The 21,462-nt window shown below is 40.3% G+C and overlaps 1 pseudogene; it reads left to right on the top strand.

Moving 5' to 3' along the window:
* Positions 1–10,310: 10,310 nt before the first annotated feature.
* Positions 10,311–14,130, top strand: LOC119773753 (annotated as a pseudogene).
* The last annotated feature ends 7,332 nt before the right edge of the window (positions 14,131–21,462 follow it).

Raw genomic sequence — 21,462 nt, 5'->3', positions numbered from 1 at the left:
TGCACCCTTTTGACTCTCCATTGCAACCGCCCAGTCGTCGGATGAGGCGGGGAGAGTCATCGAGAGAGTAGCCCTCTGTACCTAACCCTTGCCAGAGCCATCGGAAGAGTAGCACTTCCTTACATCCCAGTTGTCTGAACCAAACCTCCTAAACTCAAAAGACCAGATGGCCTTTTGACAAGGTGGGTGTGCCTGTAATTCAGGTTTTGATCCTTCCGTTTTTATTATAATTATTTAAATGAATTGATAATTAACCTACTTCCCCCACCTTTCCTCCCTCAGAATTATTTTTGAGGGAGTGGAGAGAGGGGGGGCAGAGTGTACGGCCCGATCCGGCGGGAGAGAATGCAGCCCGTATAGGCGGTTCCCTCTGGCTCTGCCCTCTCCGATCTCCATTACCAATAATTAAATGACTCCATGGCCCTAACTTTAGTTCCTCTAGGACATTTAAAATAAGTATTATTCCTGGGGGTTAACACCCATCCAGACCTTTGAAACTAACCCTAAGGCCCTAGGGCCCCATGCCTAAACCTAAGGAAGACCTTCCAGATCCTAATGGACCCTAAACAGAATTTTATTTCTAACCCTAAGGTCAAAGGTCATTTTGACCCTAACCTTATACCTATTGGAGTATTCCATTTAGTAATGATTAACACCTCTTTGGACCTTTTTAACTAACCCTAAGGCCCTTGGGCCCCGGTCCTAAACTTAAGTAAAACCATCTGCGTCCCAATTTACCCTATCAAGGTCTCCAAACCCCAAAAAAGGTGGAATAAGTTAGATAATTCACCTTAATATCCGTTTTTATTAGTCTATACTACCGCAAGGCCTTATGGGTAACTTTTAGAGCTAAATCTTCACTAAAACCTTTAATTTTCTTCACCATACTGGTTTTAATTAATGTTATTTGTTTCTTCCCCTACTTTAGTTCCCATAATTCTTATTTTTAAGTAACCCTTTAAGGCAAACCATGAGTGAAGTAGCTATACTGATAGATAAACCCAGCCCCAATGTAAATCCGTTTTTTAACATGCCTTAGTCCCACACAGTTTATGTATGGTTTGGGCATGACACACTTGACCCTGGGGCTGTGCGGTGTATGGAGCATAGGATCAAGTTCTCCCCACTTACTTAGACAACATGGAACCCAGATCTTCACCCTTACCGGGGCAGGGCGGAGTAACCTAACGGTGTCAACAACCGACCTGTTTACCGAGGGGTATGGAGGTAAGTGTTTCACCCCCCTTTATACTGTGACTGGCTTAGTTTTAGATTTATTTAAACCTGATTGGCTGTTGGACACACAGCAGGGATTGATCACCCCTGTCTGGGCCTTCCTCAAGTGAGGGTGTCTAGTGATAATGGCCGAAACACCCGATGATCTTGAGGTCCACTACTGATGATGTGTTCCAAAAATTATTTATTTTAGGATGTTTTAAGGTGCACCTTATACTTTCATAAAATGATTTATGCATGTTTACATTTTTGTATGCTGGCTTTACCGTTATGGAGTGTTTTGAGACCTGATAAGACTTAGGAAGTGGAAGTTGCTAATGACGAGCGTCGGCCCGTGCACTGCCTTTGACTCTCCATTGCAACCGCCCAGTCGTCGGATGAGGCGGGGAGAGTCATCGAGAGAGTAGCCCTCTGTACCTAACCCTTGCCAGAGCCATCGGAAGAGTAGCACTTCCTTACATCCCAGTTGTCTGAACCAAACCTCCTAAACTCAAAAGACCAGATGGCCTTTTGACAAGGTGGGTGTGCCTGTAATTCAGGTTTTGATCCTTCCGTTTTTATTATAATTATTTAAATGAATTGATAATTAACCTACTTCCCCCACCTTTCCTCCCTCAGAATTATTTTTGAGGGAGTGGAGAGAGGGGGGGCAGAGTGTACGGCCCGATCCGGCGGGAGAGAATGCAGCCCGTATAGGCGGTTCCCTCTGGCTCTGCCCTCTCCGATCTCCATTACCAATAATTAAATGACTCCATGGCCCTAACTTTAGTTCCTCTAGGACATTTAAAATAAGTATTATTCCTGGGGGTTAACACCCATCCAGACCTTTGAAACTAACCCTAAGGCCCTAGGGCCCCATGCCTAAACCTAAGGAAGACCTTCCAGATCCTAATGGACCCTAAACAGAATTTTATTTCTAACCCTAAGGTCAAAGGTCATTTTGACCCTAACCTTATACCTATTGGAGTATTCCATTTAATAATTACTAATGATTAACACCTTTTTGGACCTTTTTAACTAACCCTAAGGCCCTAGGGGCCCCGGTCCTAAACTTAAGTAAAACCATCTGGGTCCCAATTTACCCTATCAAGGTCTCCAAACCCCAAAAAAGGTGGAATAAGTTAGATAATTCACCTTAATATCCGTTTTTATTGGTCTATACTACCGCAATGCCTTATGGGTAACTTTTAGAGCTAAATCTTTACTAAAACCTTTAATTTTCTTCACCATACTGGTTTTAATTAATGTTATTTGTTTCTTCCCCTACTTTAGTTCCCATAATTCTTATTTTCAAGTGACCCTTTAAGACAAACCATGAGTGAAGTAGCTATACTGATAGATAAACCCAGCCCCAATGTAAATCCGTTTTTTTAACATGCCTTGGTCTCACACAGTTTATGTATGGTTTGGGCATGACATACTTGACCCTGAGGCTGTGCGGTGTATGGAGCATAGGATCAAGTTCTCCCCACTTACTCAGACAACACAGAACCCAGATCTTCACCCTTACCGGGGCAGGGCGGAGTAACCTAACGGTGTCAACAACCGACCTGTTTACCGAGGGGTATGGAGGTAAGTGTTTCACCCCCCTTTATACTGTGACTGGCTTAGTTTTAGATTTATTCAAACCTGATTGGCTGTTGGACACACAGCAGGGACTGATCACCCCTGTCTGGGCCTTCCTCGAGTGAGGGTGTCTAGTGATAATGGCCGAAACACCCGATGATCTTGAGGTCCACTACTGATGATGTGTTCCAAAAATTATTTATTTTAGGATGTTTTAAGGTGCACCTTATACTTTCATAAAATGATTTATGCATGTTTACATTTTTGTATGCTGGCTTTACCGTTATGGAGTGTTTTGAGACCTGATAAGACTTAGGAAGTGGAAGTTGCTAATGACGAGCGTCGGCCCGTGCACTGCCTTTGACTCTCCATTGCAACCGCCCAGTCGTCGGATGAGGCGGGGAGAGTCATCGAGAGAGTAGCCCTCTGTACCTAACCCTAATTTCTGGATTCTTTTATTTTTTAACCCTAACTTGGGGATTTTTAAGTTTATTATTTTTCGCATACGTCATGGGGAGGAGCCAGAAGCCCTATATAAGGGAGGCCTGAACCGTTTTTCTTCATTTTGTGCTTGTGTTACATGGAAGCTGGACTGGAACAGAGGGTGCTTAAGCCAAATTTAATGCTGTGGAGAGAAACATAAGACAGATACTTACCGTGTGTGGGCCTGAGGAAGACCGAAGAGAGTCGAAACGTTGCCAGAAACGCACACGACAACAGCAACCCTAAATTGGGAAAGAAACAACACTAATTAGTTGGAAGTAAGGGAAAGAATGAAAGCTGTAACACAAAAAAAAAACAAAAACTTACCTTCTTGTCCTGAATAATGATGGGGGGTCCCCTCTGTTGGTGTGTCCGTGCAGTCCTGGTTGTCCCTTGGATGCTGGTGGGCCGTGGCCTCATGGGCAGATGAGGGAGCGGCCCTGGAGAACAAACCTGTGGTCGGATGCGTGCCCGTGCATTGAGGAGGGGTGTGGGGAGGGGTGGTGGATCCAGTTCTTGGTTCCTTTGCCCCATAACCCTCACCCTGACCCTCACCCTAACCCAACCCTAACTTCTGTTTTGTCTGCATTCCGGAGCAGAAAGTTAGGGGTCATTCAGGTTTTTAAGTTTTCAAGACGTGTAATCTATGTAATGGATTTGCTTCCTCTGGATTTATAGATATTTAAGTCTTTCTAAAAGAATATTATGATCAACTGTGTCAAATGCAGATCTAACTGGACAAGTAAAGATACAAGTCCATTTTCTGAGGCCATGAGAACATTGTTAGTGTCTTTAACCATAGCTGTTTCAGTGCTATGATGAGCTCTAAAGCCATTATGGTGTAAGTGGTCACACACTTGTTTGGAATCTACTTTCACAAGAATGAGAAAGTAGAGTTGATAAACTTAACATGCACAAGTGCAATCTCACAATCAATTACAGGTGCTTGGTTCCAGGTACTCAGAGTCACTTCCATACAGAAAGCCCATATACTTCAGCAATAGTGTCTATGTGTTACTTTATTGTATGTCTTGTACCATGTCCATTGGTTGTGCTGTTCTTTTTACATCTCGTTGCACGTGATGAAGCAGACTGAAGATGATTTATCATCTCTCTTTATCTCCTCTTTCTTTTATCTATTCTCCTTTTTTCTGTTTTTCCTTTCCTGTTCTACTTTCATTGCAGTGTCCATATAATCAGTAAAACTGCATAATTATAATAAATCTCTTTATATGCATAAATCAAGCGGAACACTATAGCGATAGCCGTACTGCTCCACTTGTGAAAGTAAAATCTATTGTTTTCCTTTTGGCACCAATTATTCTTATTGCCACATCACCAGACAGGACACTGTTAAAAAAAAGAGAGAAAGTTGCATTAATTGGGAGTGGCGGCCTAGTAGTTTGGGCACAGGCTTGGAATCCTGAGGTTGTGAATTCGAAACCCACTCCCACAGACAGCCACTCTGGGTCTCAGAGCAAGAGCCTTGATGGCTGATTGCTCCCCGGGCACCCCACGATGGCAGCCCACTGTCAGGATGGGTGAAAAGCAGAGGTAAATTTCTCCAAAGTGAGATCAATAAAGTTTAATTATTGTTATTATCAGAAAGCAATTTCTGATAATGATTTGCTAAAGCTTTCTGATCTGCTCCCTGGGGTGTTAGGGCTTTGGAGGAATGTGTTTTTCTCACAGGTTGCGGGGGAAGGACATGTGGGTCTGGTCATCCAGCACCACATTGGTCTTTTACATCAACCGCCAAGGGGGGTCCAGGTCCCAGAGGCTGCTCTCCCTGACCCAAAAGCGTCTGATTTGGGCAGCACCCCACTTCTCCAGCCTCAGGGCGGCCTACATACCAGATCAGCAGAACAGGCCTGCAGACTTCCTCTTTGACATGTTGCCTCTTGCGGGAGAGTGTAGGCTTCACACAGTGGTGGTGGATCACATCTGGCTGACATTCAACAGAGTGGGGTGGACCTCTTTGCCTCAAGGGAGACAAACACAACAGATGCCCTAGCCCACAATTGGTCCCGAGCTCTCCTTTATGCCTTGCCCATGTTCAGCCTGATTCCCTAGACCCTCCTGCCGGTTCTCTAGGAGGGTTACAGGCTCCTGCTGGTAGCCCCTTTATGGCAGAGGATGACTTAATTTTCTCTGCTGCACAGGCTCCTCTAGGGCTCGCCGATGTACCTCTCCTCAAGGTTGGACCTGCTCTACCAGATGGAGGTTGGATTCTTCAAACCGACCAGGACTGCCTGCAGCTCTGGCTTTGGCCTCTGCAGGACCCAACCTGGACATCTCCTGATTTTGAGGTGACGTACACTGTTAGACATGGTTGTAATTTTAACAGTAATTTACCACACATCACACAGTACAAAGCCGCAAAATCATTGTTCTGGTAATTAACTGTAATTGCCATTGCATCATGGGAATTATGAATCACGTGACGCATTGTTTACAGTTCACTACCGCAGTATCTCAAATTGTTGTAAGTTACTGTAATTAACGGTTACTTTGGCTCTGATCCTTCTTTCCTTTTAAATTTTAGTTACGCCATCTTTTTTATTTTATTTTGGCGCTTAGAATGACTAGAACCGCAGGAACAACGAACAGTTTGCCGAGCAACAATTGTAGATTTTGGACGTTTGGTCAACACCACCGGAGAGGATTTCCCCTGTCACAAACTGATAAACACAGTATTGTCCGAAGATTTTTTCATTTATTCATTGACCCATCAAGCAAGCTTTTCAGGTAAGCATTTTAAGCTTTGTCCCGACATTTTTTTTTCTTCTTTTGGTTTAGCATTGTGCTACTTATGTGTAACCTAGCTTACTTGCTAATCGACATGCAACAGTTAACTTTCGTGAGATAAGGCTTTAAAGTTTAGTTTATGTGGATATATACATACTTTGCTTAACTAGCTTTTATGTGTGAAATTATTGTAACCATTTAGTTGTGTGGTAAAAACGGTTTTAGCCCAGTTGCTAGTACACTGTTTTAGCAAAAGTTTCTGTGCCTTGAAAAGGCTTGAAAACCCTCAGAAACTGAAGAATGTTAAGGTGTAAGATGTGCAGTGATGGGACTAACGGCGTTACCTTGTTTTAGTAACGAGTAATCTAACTAATTACTTTGACTGTAACTATAACGCAGTTACCATTGCAGGCACCCCGTTACTGCGCGTTACTCAGGTCGCACAATGAACCTTTTTTCATGATAGGACTCGTGCGCAGCTGCGTGAAGCTGACACCCCACCCACGTCAAAAAACTCTGCAAATAGACTGAATGGTTAGTGCAACGTTAGTGCAGATTTGTGCAGAAAAAAATATTGTTTGTGCTACTTTTGTTTAAGAGATATTAAAGATTATTTTTTTAGGTCATCCAGAGGTGCGCGCCTTGTCATGAGAGAGGGGAGGATGAGATTCCGTCTGTCAGTTGGGTAGGTGGGTGTTTCTGCTGGCGGGTGTTAACGTACAGCACACACAGAGAGATGGAGAGTGAGGATGACTCCAGCAGCAAAACAGCGTTTTCCACATGGAAATACCGGTGTTACGTAGAGCTGCGTTTCCCCATCACATAACGGTTTCCTCTGCATCTCCACACAGCGCAGGCGGCAAGAGTCACCGCGCAAGCGACAGGAAACGCGCATGCTCGCTAAAGGCGCGCAACAGTCGCTCTGTGCTCACGCCACAGGAGAACTATGGAGAGCGTGAACGATCAAATGAACCTGACAACAGCCAGAAATGATAGCCTATATGGAGAAAGGGAGAAATCTGGATGGATGGATGGATGGATGGATGGATACTCTGCCTTCTCAACCTACTGTATTTTTTATTTTAAACATTATTTGATGGCCTTTGGCAGGGATGGAGATCCATATTTTATGTCACACACAGAGTATACATCTAGATAGATAGATAGATAGATAGATGTTGCAGTATCTATAACAACCCAAACACACAGGATTTCAGAATTAGACATCCCCAGTTATTAATTTCATATACTCACCGGATCTGAATGTCCTGTTATAAAACTTCCCATGGCGTTCCCCTCTGATGTCATTTACGTTGAGTTGCAATAAATGCTAAACTTTCTGCAGGTTCTTGTCTTTGTCGTCCGCTCTATTCAGCTGGCTTTGGAAACACACGGCGAGAAGGTGGGGGTCGGGTGGTGAGGTTTACGAGGGCGAGAAACGCAAAAGTAACGCAATAGTTACTTTTACTAGTAACTAGTTACTTTTATTGTTGAGTAACTCAGTTAGTAACTCAGTTACTTTTTGGGAGAAGTAACTAGTAACTATAACTAATTACTTTTTCAAAGTAACGTGCCCAACACTGAAGATGTGTAACCACTGCACTGGCAGTCCTAAAACATTTTTTGCTCATTCAAGGAGTCATAAAAATCTTGCCAACTACAGATTTTCATGTGGCATAGAAACTTGTTCTGCCAGTTTCAGAACTTTTTCTGCGTTAAAGTCCCACATGTACAGAAATCACACTACTATGTCAAAAATAAAAGACTTTTCAGCATGATGGTGATCACAAGGGTAATGTTCCAGGATGTGATTTTATTGCCAATAGTTCTTATTTGCTTTGCATTCATTTAAGAGTACACATACGTAATGGGAAAAAAGTCACTTGTCCTTTTCAGGGGTGCTCAAAATGTTTCAGAGTGCGCTCATCTTTTGCCACGCACATCTCAAGAAAACATAGACAACCAGCTGTTCCACAGCTGGAAGTACCGCAAAATCCAGATGTCCAAATCCAAGATGCTCAACTTGAAGACTCTCAGGTGCAAGATGATGGTGTAAATTCACATTTTGGACATCCTGAAATAAATTTAGAGTTGAGCAATGACAGATTTTTAAAGAATCTATCATTGTTTTACTTAAAATTGCAGGCTAAAATGCTTTTGCCAGCAACAACAGTACAGTGCATGATTGAAGAATTTCAAGATATCCATAGCACTGGAATGAGGCAAGTAATTAAAAAAGTAGAGGAGAAACTACAACAGCTGAGGTTGAATGAGGGTCAGATACAGGAAATTGTTAAAGAACTTGAACAAGAGGATCTTTTAACTATTTACAATGAAGGAATCTTGAGATCGGATAGAACCAGAAAAACGTACTTTAAGGAAAAGTTTGACTATGTTGCTCCAAGCCAGATGTACCTTGGAACAGACATTAGTGGTAAAGAACGCTTTTGTCAGTACGTGCCTGTAAAGGAGACACTTGCTGCCTTGTTTCGGCAGTCAACAGTGAAAGACCAGTTTGCACAATCAAAATTACTAGCACATGATGAGATGATTTTGAATGATGTAAATGATGGTAAAAACTTCAAACAAAATGCTATTCTACAGACATTGCCATCCTCCATTTCAGTTATTTTGTACATGGATGCCTTTGAGGTGACAAATCCTTTAGGTTCTGGAAAAAAGAAACACAAACTCATGGCCATGTACATGACACTTGGAGAAATATTACCACATAATCGATCCAGTGTTGACCCTGCACAGCTTGTCTTGCTTTGCAGAGAACAGGACTTTAAATCTTTTGGACCAGACAAGGTATTTTCCCACCTTATCAATGATTTAAAAGATTTAGAGGTTTCAGGATTTAAGCTGGAAGATGGAACCAACCTTAGAGCATCACTGATTGCCATATGTGGAGATAATCTTGGTTCACATTCAATTGGTGGATTCACTGAAAATTTCAGCAGTAGCAAACATTTCTGTAGATACTGTTTGGTTGACAGAGAGACGTTTGTCAAATCTCCACTTGTTTTTGGCTCACAAAGAACACCTGCAAACTACAATGACAGCATTCAACAACTGACTTCTGACCGTAACATAGTGGATGGAATTAAATGTGATTCCATTTTCAACTCACCGACAACGTTTCATGTGTGCTCTGGTCTTCCTCCATGTCTTGGGCATGACCTTTTTGAAGGAATAGTGTCCAATGATTTAGCTCTTTACATTAAGCATCTGATCAAATCTGAAAAACATTTCACTTATGAACAGATAAATCAGGCAATCTCACAAACAAGGCTTTTTGGCAGTGACTCACACAACAAACCGTGTCAGATAAAGGAAAATGCTACAAGGCTTAGTGGTTCAGCAGCACAGAACTGGTGTTTCTTACGATTGTTGCCAGTTTATGTTGGTAAATGGATCAAAAATCCCTTAGAGAGCGAGATTTGGCAGGTATGCCTAAAACTCAGAGAAATAGTTGAGTATATCTGTGCTCCAAAAATTAATCATAATGAAATTGCATTCTTAAAGGTTTTGCTGGAGGAATATGTAGAGCTACGTAGCACCATGTTCCCTGACCATCCTCTTAAACCAAAGCATCATTACTTGTTGCATTATCCAAGCCTTATTCTAAAGTTTGGGCCCTTAATACGGTTGTGGACACTGAGGTTTGAGAGCAAACACTCTTATTTCAAGGAGTGTGCTAGAAAACTTCACAACTTTGTACATTTAAGCAAAACACTAGCAGAGAGACATCAGCTGCTTCAGTCGTACCTAGGATGTGGTGAGTTATTCCCACCTCTCATTCAGATTGCAGGTGAGGCAAATGAGCTTGATGAACAGTCATACAACAAAGGCATACAGATTGTTTTAAAGAGCCAATATTGACAAAAACAAAACCTCTGAAGTTTCGGCAGTGATTTATAAAGGGACCAAATACACAAGAGGACTTATTGTTCCTCTTGATCACAGTGGTGACACTTTAGTCTTCGGGAAAATATCCTTGATACTGACTGATGAAAAACAGGTCCACTTTGTTGTTCAGGTACAACACTCAGTTCTGTTAGTGGATCTGGGAGTATATCATTTATATAACTCAGATCATAACTATGCATATGTGAAAGCAGAAAAGTTGCAAGACTATTATCCACTGCAAGTCTATCATATCTTGAACCTCCCTGTTGTTTGTTTGCATCACTCAGTGCTTTCTTCTTCCTAGGAATGGATGTTGAATGGATCCAGGAATTTCAGAAAGTGCTGCCAGAGTTGGACCATGAAAAATGACCATTACAGGACACCTTTCATCTGTGGTTGGAGTAACAAAGAAGGAGGACCTTGCTTTTGTGGAGAAGGAAGACTTCCAAGAATATCTGACACCCATACAGTGCCGAAAAGTAATCCAGGCCTTCAAACAAAGAGGTGCGAAATGTATTCATAAGAGTCTTAAAGAAAATAGTTGAAGACACATTACCGTTAGAGTGTGTCCAAACATGTTTTGATGGAGTAATTGGGTGAGACAGCATTTGATCTACTCAAATACTTTTAAACAAGATTTATCCTATCATCTTTTAGTCTCAGATAGAGGAAATAGACACATGTAACACCTAATTTTCAATAGTATCGTCTGGTTACTGGGGATAGTCACAGGTTAAAAAATTATCCGACAGATATATGTTTTACTTCTTTTTAGTTTTAGTGTCTGTTGATGTCGTTTAATGCATGTGACATTAATATGAATACAAAACTGGTCATCAAACAGCTTCATCCAACACGTGTAAAATGTCTTGTTTATATGGGTTAAATATATCATGTTATTTACCTATCATCACTTATAGTGAGTTGGACAACAAAAAAAAACTAAAAAAGTGTTTTTCAGACAGTACTTTTTGTACTGTGCCTTTCCCTCTGTTTGGTTTACACAGAAGCTTCTTTGCATCTGTTTTCTCTTATCTGAGCTCTTATTGATACAGAGAAAAGTTACATTTTCATCTAAAAGTTTTCTGGTCCCTTTGGGTTATATTTGAAATAACGAAAAGGTGCTGTTGTAAATTGTTTGAGCACACATTGAAGTTTTAAACCATTCATAGGTAATTTGTCTAAATATGTATATAGTTAATAAAAGAATTGTACGTTCTGGTATATATACTTTTTTGATTAAATGATTTAGACTTATAAAAATGTATTATTGTTTTTTTTTTCTTCTTTAAAGAACTGAATGACAAAGGGACCAGTGAAGTCACCATCACTCTAAGTGAAGAGATGCCTCCCCTTTCATCTGTAGGTGCAGACAGAGGAACTGGTTGGTCCTCCTTCACACCTCATCAGACACAGTCATATTTTCCTGGATCCAGCCTGGCAAAAGCTCAAAACTCTTGGATTCTCCAATTCCAAATACCATGGGAACAGATGCCTGTATCCTTGTCCCAGGCAATCTTGAGAGGGCAGAGGGCTAGCCCAGCAGACAGGAGAGCAATGGTGCGGGTTGTGGTTTCTGCTATGCAGCAACACTGTCCAAACCTTAACAGAGCTGCTTGCATAGAAATAGCAAAGATGATAGTTTCAAAGTATCCACTGACCTTTTCAGACATGACTGAGGAAGGCGAACAAATTGGAATAGGATATTATTCCCTTATAAACCAGCTGAAGACAAGAGTGGAACATGTCAACAGAAACAATACAACTGAGAGAATACGTAAACCACGATCAACAACACAGAGCAATTCCAAACCCTCAGCTAAAACAACACGTTGTAAAGTGGACAGCTATGGCTGTGTAAACTGGCAGCCAAAATGTCTTCCCGAGGGAGAAACGACTCTTTGGAGAAAAGACGACAAGACATGGTTGCCATATTTCAGTCGGCTGGACCTAGAGCAGCAGATTGGCCAGATGTAGATGCTTCCATGTCTCTCACATACATTTATCAGCGGCACATGATCAATGGGTGCCCTCCTCCAAGTATTAATGACATACAAGAACAATGGCCTTTTCTGTTTATGAAAAGAGGACTCTGCGATCACTTCAAAATCCTCACAGAGATCGACATTTGTGGTCGCCTTGGAGTAGCTCTTCAGACAAAAGGGAAGAGAATTCTGGACTTCTTCCGAAGAAACCCTCACAACAAAAACATTCAGCGTGTTCTTCAGGATATTGACGGGATCTCAGCAATGCAGCAAAACAAGACAGCCATAGCAGCAGTACTTCTGCTGCTGAACCACTTCGTTGAAGAGGAGGAGTCCATCTTCATTTTGAAAGATGTAAGTTGGCAAATCGTCAGAGAAACAATTTGTGAATATGCTCACTGTATATAATTATTGGGCTGCATGTTAAGCATGTTGTAATTCCTAATTTAATTCTGTTTAAGACGACTTCAACAAAAGCATCCATTGAGAGGGGCGTGACATTGCCTTCATCACCAAGACTGATAAGGAAAGCTTTACATAATCTTGAAGAATTTTTTTCTTTGATTGTAAGTGTGCTTTTTTCAAAGTGTGCGTTTTTTATCTTTTAGGAACCACATACCTTGATGCAGCAAAGTGGATGGTGAGCATGGAGGGAAAGGTGGTCTACATTTTGGATGAGCACCTGGGCTTTGCAGATGCATTCTCTGTGTTTTTTGGAAGCTACTATGCCTTCAACCTTGAATACCAGGAGCCAGCATGTGCAACACTTGAATTTATTCAGCGGTAAGTGCACTTTTCTTTTTTTTAAGGCACTGGGAAGGCTTATACAGGCATGGATAAGCAACTCCAGTCCCTGGGCCCACTGTTGTAAAGATTTTAGATGGTTCCCTGCCGCTGTTGTGATTTTTGTGCTGTATAATTGTTATAGTGCTAGTCAGGACGCCATAATGTTATATAACAATAAATTTAATGCCCACCCAGCGGATGCTAAATTTATGTTTTGATATTTGGCATCAGCCTCTTAGGGGTGGCAGCAATATTATTTAATCAAGTTCTGTTTTGGCAGTTTTAACACCTGAAAGTGTGAATGAGCACTCTAATGTCAGGCATTAGATCAGACTTAGCTTTCAGTCCATTTCGAGATCTGGGTCTCGGACCTTGCTGGATATTGGCAGGGCTCCTTCGATGTGAATCTTCTGGGAGGGCTTCACGAAAGAGGAAGAACAAGGCACAGCCAGTCGCTTTTGTTATCCAGGCAGAATTCCCTCCTCTGTGGGAGGACTTTATCCTCTCTTGCGGTTTGGTCCCACATGAGTCCCTGAAGGCAAACTGCAGGCGACTCTCATTTTGCTCCCCCATTCATGCGAGATATCAAGATGGACATTGGTTTACCATGTCCAAAAATTCTCCATCATTATTTATAGCACTAAGCATGCAGAACTTGAAAGCAACCGTCATTTAATTTGAGTCAAGTGTGTTGCATGGGAACATCTAAAACCTTCAGGATAATGGTTTTCAAGGACAGGAGATGCTGATGTGGAATGTGTTCTGTTATTATTAAACTGAATTGTTAATAGAGTTTAAACTTTGAATATTTTCATTCTTGAATATTTACATTAGCTTGAATAAACATGATTATTCAGCAGTGGAACATAACATGTAGTTGAAACTACTTTAATCTTACTATAAATGGTTATTGGATTGGATATTGCGTCCCGCTGGGTCTTGGCAGGACTTTGTGTGGAGTTTGCATGTTCTCCCCATGTCTGGTTTCCTCTGGGTGCTCCAATTTCCCCTACCACTAAAAACATGCTCTGCTAGGTTAGGTTAAGTTGGGCAGCGCCTTCCACGTCAGCATGGCCTTGTACATCCAAGTTCCCCCGGAATGTTCCAAAATTGTAATTTCCCCAAGGGGATAAATAAAGTGTATATATATATATATATGTATAATTTTTTTTGTTTCTATTATTATTATTCATACGTCTGTTTTTTTGCTTGTGTTTATTTTGCCATTAATTTTCATCTTGCTTGAAGGTTCTTCTTGAGAATAAATCCAGAAGATGGAACAAAATGCACCGCACGGACTGGAGTGAGTCAGAAGACTGGAGTGTTGGTGAAGCGGAAGACAGCCACTATAAACAACAGAGTGCTGTCCTTTCTTTGCCAGCTAACAGACTTTGAGTGGAAGAACTTGAATTAGGTAAGATTCTTCCCATTAAGATATCTTCAAAATGGATGCTTGTACTGTAGTCTCGGATACTTATACTGATGTTCATTTTCCTTATCCTTTATAGGTTCTGTGCAGCTGCAGCTGAAGACAAATACAATCTCATGAAATGGGGCTACACCCTGTCCAGGTTCATCATCCATTACACACACAAAGAACCACATGCACATTCATTCTTACCTGGACTGTCATTTAGAATGTAAGCCTGCACCTAGCAGTCAATATAAGGTTCATTTGATCAATTTATGTTTATGTAAGGTTCTTCTTTTTTTCCTTTTTGAGTGCAATCAAATTCTTACAAAAGAGGTTGAACGGTTATACTGTTTAATGCTGTTTCTATTGTTTGTTACAACTGTTGTTCTTTGAACTACTGATTTTAATAATATGACTTGAATTTGAATGAATAACGACTTAACTAAATGTTTGAACTGGACGATCTTAAGGAAGTGATTTTGTTACATCTTTTAAGCTCTGAGCAAATGAAAAAAGTATTGTCTATAATAATATGAATTAAACTGAGAATTCTAGCTGAAAGTCACACATTATCTTGTGGTTCTTTTACCATTTGTTAGTGTTTTAAATAAAGACCAGAATTTTTTGGAATATATATGTCTGTTTTTGATTTATTATAATTGTTAATAACAAATCAATTAAGCAAAATTAGCAGGCTTATTGAAAAAACTGCTCAACCATTAAAATCAAAGCTATTTTAATTCAGTTGTTAAGAATTTTACATTAAGTCAGTGCATGAAAAATACTATATACAAATCTAAATTAATATATATATTAATACATATATATATATATATATATATATGTATATATATATAGAGAGAGAGAGAGAGAGAGAGAGAGAGAAATACAGTATTTTACTGTAAAGTAAGCATTTCTACAGTAGTGGTACTGTATGTTGAGTTTACAGTAACAACATTAGTTACTGTAAACTCAACATACAGTACCACTACTACTACTACTGTAAATGAAGATTACAGTAACTTACTGGCAACCGTGTTGCCAGTAAGTTACTGTACAAAACCCATTGAAATGTCTAACAGTGTAGGCTGCACCATGGCTTGCACATGGGTGCCTTATACCCGAGCTGTCTATTCTGGCAGGTGGGCAGCATTTGCTGCCTGGTGTGGTGATAGGTGGCTGGACCCCATGAATTGTCCCATCCCACCCTTGCTGACCTTTCTTTAAGGCTATGTGGCAACCATTCCCATTGACACACTTGGTTCAACAGTTGCCCTGTTGGAAGATGTAGGGACACCGTTCAGTTTGGCAGTAGAGCTTAATTGGCTCTCGGGGAAGACTGCCATCCTGCTTGCCATGGCCTCTGCTAGGTGAGATGGGTAATTGTATGCCCTTTCTCTGTCTATTGTTGCCAGTGGAACCAGGATGGCTTGGGGGTTACACTGTGGACTGATGCCTAATTTGTCCTGGAAGTCCCCATGGTGGCAAGCAGGCTCTTTCCAGCCTAACCTGGGCAGGTCAGAGTAACCTAACGGTGTCAACATTCTTACCTCCTTACCCAGTAAGGAGGTAAGTATGTTCATGTTCTTATCTTATATTCTACTTGACTCAGCCTTCCCTGATTACCTTGTCTTACCCTAAGGTTGTTGGGTTTTATACTAATCTAATGGTTCCGGCTTTGCAGGACCTGGACCTTTGACCCTTGGTATTTATGAGAGTTCTTAGAGGGGAGCATTTTATTTTTGGCATGCGCTCTTCTCTTAAACTGTGAGTCATTCTGCGAAGCAGCCTCCTGGTCGGCACAGAGCACCTTATCCAGGTTCTATCGGGTGAACATGGCCACACCTCATACTATACATCTCCTGTACAGAGCATCCTGCAGCAACCACATGGTGCATCCCACTGATGTAGGTGCTGTTGCTGCTGCCGGGTCATGGTGTTTTTTTTTTTGCATTTCTAGGGACCCTGTTGGCATACCTCATTAGGTGCCTGAAGAACCGCCTCTGGCAGTCAGAAGGAATAAAATTAAATGTGAATTAAGCATGTAACTACGTTTCTTTGAATCCCGGATGACCACCAGAGCATTTGGTTCCTCGGTCTCGCAAGAAGATGTAGGGACTGAACTGCCGGTGTAATGTGGTTATATAGACTTACATTGAACACCGGTTAGTCACAGGTGACTTTGTTGATACTAATTCTCGACCTGCACAAGTGCAACACTGATCATTCAGGGATAAAAAAACACCGCCTCTGGCTTTCATTTGGGATTCATAGAACCATAGTTACATAAATAAGTCATGTTATCCATAATCAATGGAGTTAGAGGTTGTTTCTAAACCTGCCAGTTTTAACTTTAACCATTTAGATATTCTTCTACCAAAAACTAAAATAAAAATATGTAAACACATTTAGTGAACATTTAACTGCACTTCCCTAAATTTTAACATGTATTGAGTTTAACATCAGTGCTAGCACCAATTCACTCACCTTTATATATGGTCCCAATCGGTAGAGTTATTAGACAGCATCAGGTTAATTTTCACTGTTATGCTGATGATACCCAGCTATATCTGTCTATAATCCAGATGAAGCTAACCCATTACATAGATTACAGGTATGTCTGAAGACATAAAAACCTGGATGACTCTTAACTTTCTGCTTCTGAATGCAGACAAAACAGAAGTTATAGTCTTTGGACCAGAGTCTCTGAAAAAGAAGCTGATTAGTCAGTCACTTCATTTGGATGGGTTTAAACTGATTTCAGATAATAAAGTAAAAAATCTTGGTGTTTTTTTTTTGATCAGGACCTGTTATTTAAATCTCAGATCAAAGAGGTTTCTAGAATTTCCTTCTTTCATATTGCAAAAATGAGAAATCTCTTTTCCAGGGGTGATGCTGAGAAACTAGTCCAAGCATTTACTTCAAGGCTGGACTATTGTAATTCTTTACTATCAGGAAGTCCACAAACTGTGGTTAAAAGCCTTCAGCTGATCCAAAATGCTGCAGCCAGAGTTCTGATGAAAATGAAAAAGAGAGATCATATCTCTCCTATCCTGGCTTCTCTTCATTGGCTTCCTGTTAAATCAAGAATAGAATTTAAAATCCTCCTTCTCACATATAAAGCCTTAAATGGCCAAGCTCCATCTGATATCAGAGATCTGATTGTTCCTTATGTTCCTAACAGAGCACTTCGCTCTCAATCTGCAGGTTTACTAGTGGTTCCTAGAATTTCTAAAAGTAGAATGGGAGGCAGATCTTTTAGTTATCAGGCTCCTCTCCTGTGGAACCAACTACCAGTTTTAGTCCGTGAGGCAGACACCCTGTCTACTTTTAAGGCTAGGCTTAAAACTTTCCTTTTTGATAAAGCTTCTAGTTAGAGTGGCTCAGGTTATCCTGAGCTATCTCTATAGTTATGCTGCTATAGGCTTAGACTGCTGGAGGACATAGGGACCCCTTTTTCATCATTCTGCTTCATTCTATCTCTATTCTCCCACTCTGCAGAATCTGTTAGTTCAATCTCTAACGTTCTGCTCTCTCTGCTTTTCCTCATAGTAGCTTCATCTGGTCTGTTCCTGTTTGGCTGTGACTCCATCCTGGAGAGAAATATCAGCTGTGCTGCTGCCATCAACACCTTTGTTTCTAGATGTTGGAGCTTGGCCTGTTTTCCAGTGTAGTCCTGTTTCTCTGACAGTGACTAACTGGATGTGCTCTCTTCATCCTCTGACATGGGAGCTGGCTCGGAGCTCGTCTGCCTGGCTGTGTGTTTCCTGGACGGGGCCGCCTGTGGAGCTGGTTGGCAGTTGCCTTTTGTATCTATGCTTCTTTTTCTATGTCTGCTTCTGTCTCCTTGAACCCCAGTGGGCCTCAGCAGATGGCCGCTCACACTGAGCCTGGTTCTGCTTGAGGTTTCTTCCTGTTCAAGGGGAGTTTTTCCTCTCCACTGTCGCTACAAGCATGCTTAGTGTGAGGGATTGCTGAAAAGTCAATGAGTCAATGCAATCAACTGGTTTTCCTTAGATAGAAAACTACATCAATTTAACTGTATGATCTGGTTAAACTGTAAAGTGCCTTGAGATGACATGTGTTGTAAATAAATAAACTGAATTGAATTGAACATATTTGATAAAGATTTTTTTTCTAAAGACGATCAAATAAATTTTTTCATCTCATCCAAAATTACCCTCTTCAGTCCATCTATTAGAGTAATTCTTCTCAAAGTTACATAATCCTAAACCCCAACTAAACTCGCATAACAAAACTAACCCAGCCCAGAAAACCTCAGAATATAATGTTCCATTACAGTAGCCAATCAGCTTCTACATCTACTTCAGCTGAAAAATCTGCATCATATCTGTGAAACTGTCACTTAGATCCAGCTCAACATCGCCATGGATGGAAGGCAGATGATTCGGGTTCTTCTCTTTGGTAATTTTCAGATTTACCAAGATATAAATTATGATGACCATGATATTTATAAAAACTAAAGTGGGCTACATTTAAAGTTTAGATCTCCTTAATGTTGGAGCTTTAATCCTGTAACAATATTAATGTACTGCTTCAATGCCTTTCTTTTTCAGGACTTATTTCCTGTAATCTCTGCTCCATTTCTGCTTTAACGCTGGAGACGATTGTACGACCTGGAGACAACATCACCCTCTACTGTGACTGCACCCGGTCCACTGGAGTACATATAGTATGGTTTAGAAACTGTTCCCGTGAACACCAGCCGACTCTTGTAGTGAAGACAGTTGGAGACATAGAGTATTTAGAGGAAAGGGAAAACTTGTTCCCTCGTTTTAAATTTTTAAAGAATGAGTCGTCCAACTCCTATGACCTGCTGATCATAAACGTCACTGGATCTGATGAAGGACGTTATTACTGTGGAACAACTGAGCCAAAAGTGGAGAGAGATGAAAACATGAAACATTTCATGAAAAATGTCTACATCTATGGAAACATCACCACAAGGATCACAGTCTGTAAGTTCTTCTTTCTAATTATATCCCAGAACTTCTAGAACAATTGCTCCACAAAAGTTGGAACCAAATGTTCCCACATAAATGTGCATTAAATAAAGATGAAACATTAAGATGTTACAGAGTGGATTAATTAAAAGGATTTATTTGTTATTAAAAAAACACAAGAGAAAACTTTTGAAAATTGGTATAAACTTTTTCTTAGACAAAAAAAACTATTATTCAAATTATTCAATCATTTGACCTTTATTTTCCTAGGAAAGAACCATTTAGATCAATATCCTTTTGAAGAGGGAAGTGGTGAAGGTTAAAAAGAACAAAAGAAATAAAGAACTCTAATAAAATCTTTAATTCATTCATTCATTATTAGTTAATTAATTAATTAATTAGAAACAGTTCCAAATGTACTGAGTGCATTAAAAAATGTTTTGGAGTTTTACAAACATTAGGTCGGATTTCTTTCATCAATCAGCAGATAACCATTCGTGATTGTGATTAATAAAGTGATGCAAATCATAGTTATTTACTGCTAGAGATCAGGAAAGGACATCCACAGTGTGAGGAGGCGATTGAGAAAAATGGATCTGTGTGTTAAAACTACACAGCAGAACAATGTTTAGCTGTCCATTTAAAGCTCATAAAAAAACTACAATACATTTTTTAAAATACTTTTACAAATAAAAAATCTTTCTATAAAACAAAAATTAAGACATAATTGAATTTTTCCCAAATGTTTCTCTGTTTTAGATGCAGAGACAGTGGAGGAGTGGGGTTTGTGCTGGAAGCTGCTTTTCCCCGTCTGTCCTTCTGTTTTTATTCTTTCCTTGGTTCTTGGTTCCTTCTTTTGCTTGAAAATGGGTACGATTATATACTAAATATACATCCTTATAAATCAATATTTCTATTACATTACTTTGATTTATTGCCTTTTACATGCTGCACTCCCATTTTAATTATTGCAGAAGCAACTGATGAAAAGAACAACAAATCTGACTCTATGGGACCTCACGGAAAAACAGAGGTAACCACCCGAAACTCATTTATCAGTTAGTTATGAACAGATTTTTAACACAAATTAGAAACAATAACTTCACTTTCTGCCATATAATTGATGGATTACAGTTTCAAATACCTATTTTATTTCTAATAGAATTGCCATAATTCTTAATCAGATCTATTATTTTAGGGAGAAAATGTGCATTTTGCTGCCCCGGGAGACCATCCAGCATTGCAGAAACCAAAGAAGAAGAAAACAATCCAAGGCTCAGATCTAAGGATTTTTACTGCTGTCATCTACACCTTGAAAGCTGAGGATTAAAATGTGCTGTAAGGTTGGATGATAGATAGAGGAATAGTGCTGTTGCTCTTCCTCTAGATCTGACATATAGTTTCCTCAGTGTTGGTCTTCAGAATGAAGCGATAATTTACAACGGATAACAAATACTCAGTTAATGATGTCTGTATATAATAAAAACTCAGACCCAGTCCTTTATGTGTGCTGTATTAGTCGGACTCTGACTCTGCCACTGACCAGTCAGTCATCATTTATTACCAACTGATGCTTTAAGATGCTAAGATGTGACGACATGTTTGAAGGTATTAAAGAGCTTATATCCATCCATCCGTCCCTCTTCTCCAGGTTATTCCATCAGGGTCCCGGTGGGGTGGGTCTCCTGCAGTCTATGGGTGGGCCTGTATCCTGTCAGTTTTTTAAACTTTTTAAGACTGATCCAATTCCTGTTCCTTCTAATCAGGTGAAATGGTGACTTTCTTTTGATTTTTGCATCTGTGATTAATCCCTGTTAGTTCTGCTGCCTGAGCTGCACTCCCTCTGTGAAACCTGTGAAAACAAGGAGATGGAGAATATCTAAATATAAAAGCTTCCTTGAAAAAGCATCTAGCTTAGCCAGTGCCTCCACTGCAAACTATTTCCACTTTGTCCAATCAGTGAACAGCAACACAAGACAGAAAGATGGTTCTGGATCAAAGTTGAGACCAAGAGGCTCTTTTAGAGGCAAATCTGGAGAGAGCAGCAACCTCTCTTCTTTCTTGTTAACATATTTTCTTTACCATGCAACAAATATCTAAGCTGAATTATCAGTTGAGTGATGTACAGTGCCTTGAAAGTAATAACCGACCTTTAAAATTGCATTTCCTTGTGAAGAATTAATGAAAAGTGGGACAGTATCAGGAAGTGAAAGAAGATTTGACTATTTTAAACTTTTGTAAGAAATAAAATATTGCAGTGGGGGGTGCTAAATGAATCAGCTCCTTTACTTTCAGTGCAGCAAACTCTCTCTAAAAGATCAGTGAGGAGCTCTAAATAATCCAATGACCTAAATGACTGATGATGATC

The sequence above is a fragment of the Cyprinodon tularosa genome, unplaced genomic scaffold (genome assembly GCF_016077235.1).
Source record: "Cyprinodon tularosa strain WSP-4 unplaced genomic scaffold, ASM1607723v1 ctg781, whole genome shotgun sequence".
NCBI lineage: Eukaryota > Metazoa > Chordata > Actinopteri > Cyprinodontiformes > Cyprinodontidae > Cyprinodon > Cyprinodon tularosa.
Note: the sequence above shows the minus strand (reverse complement) of the source record. Positions and strands in the feature narration are given on the sequence as shown.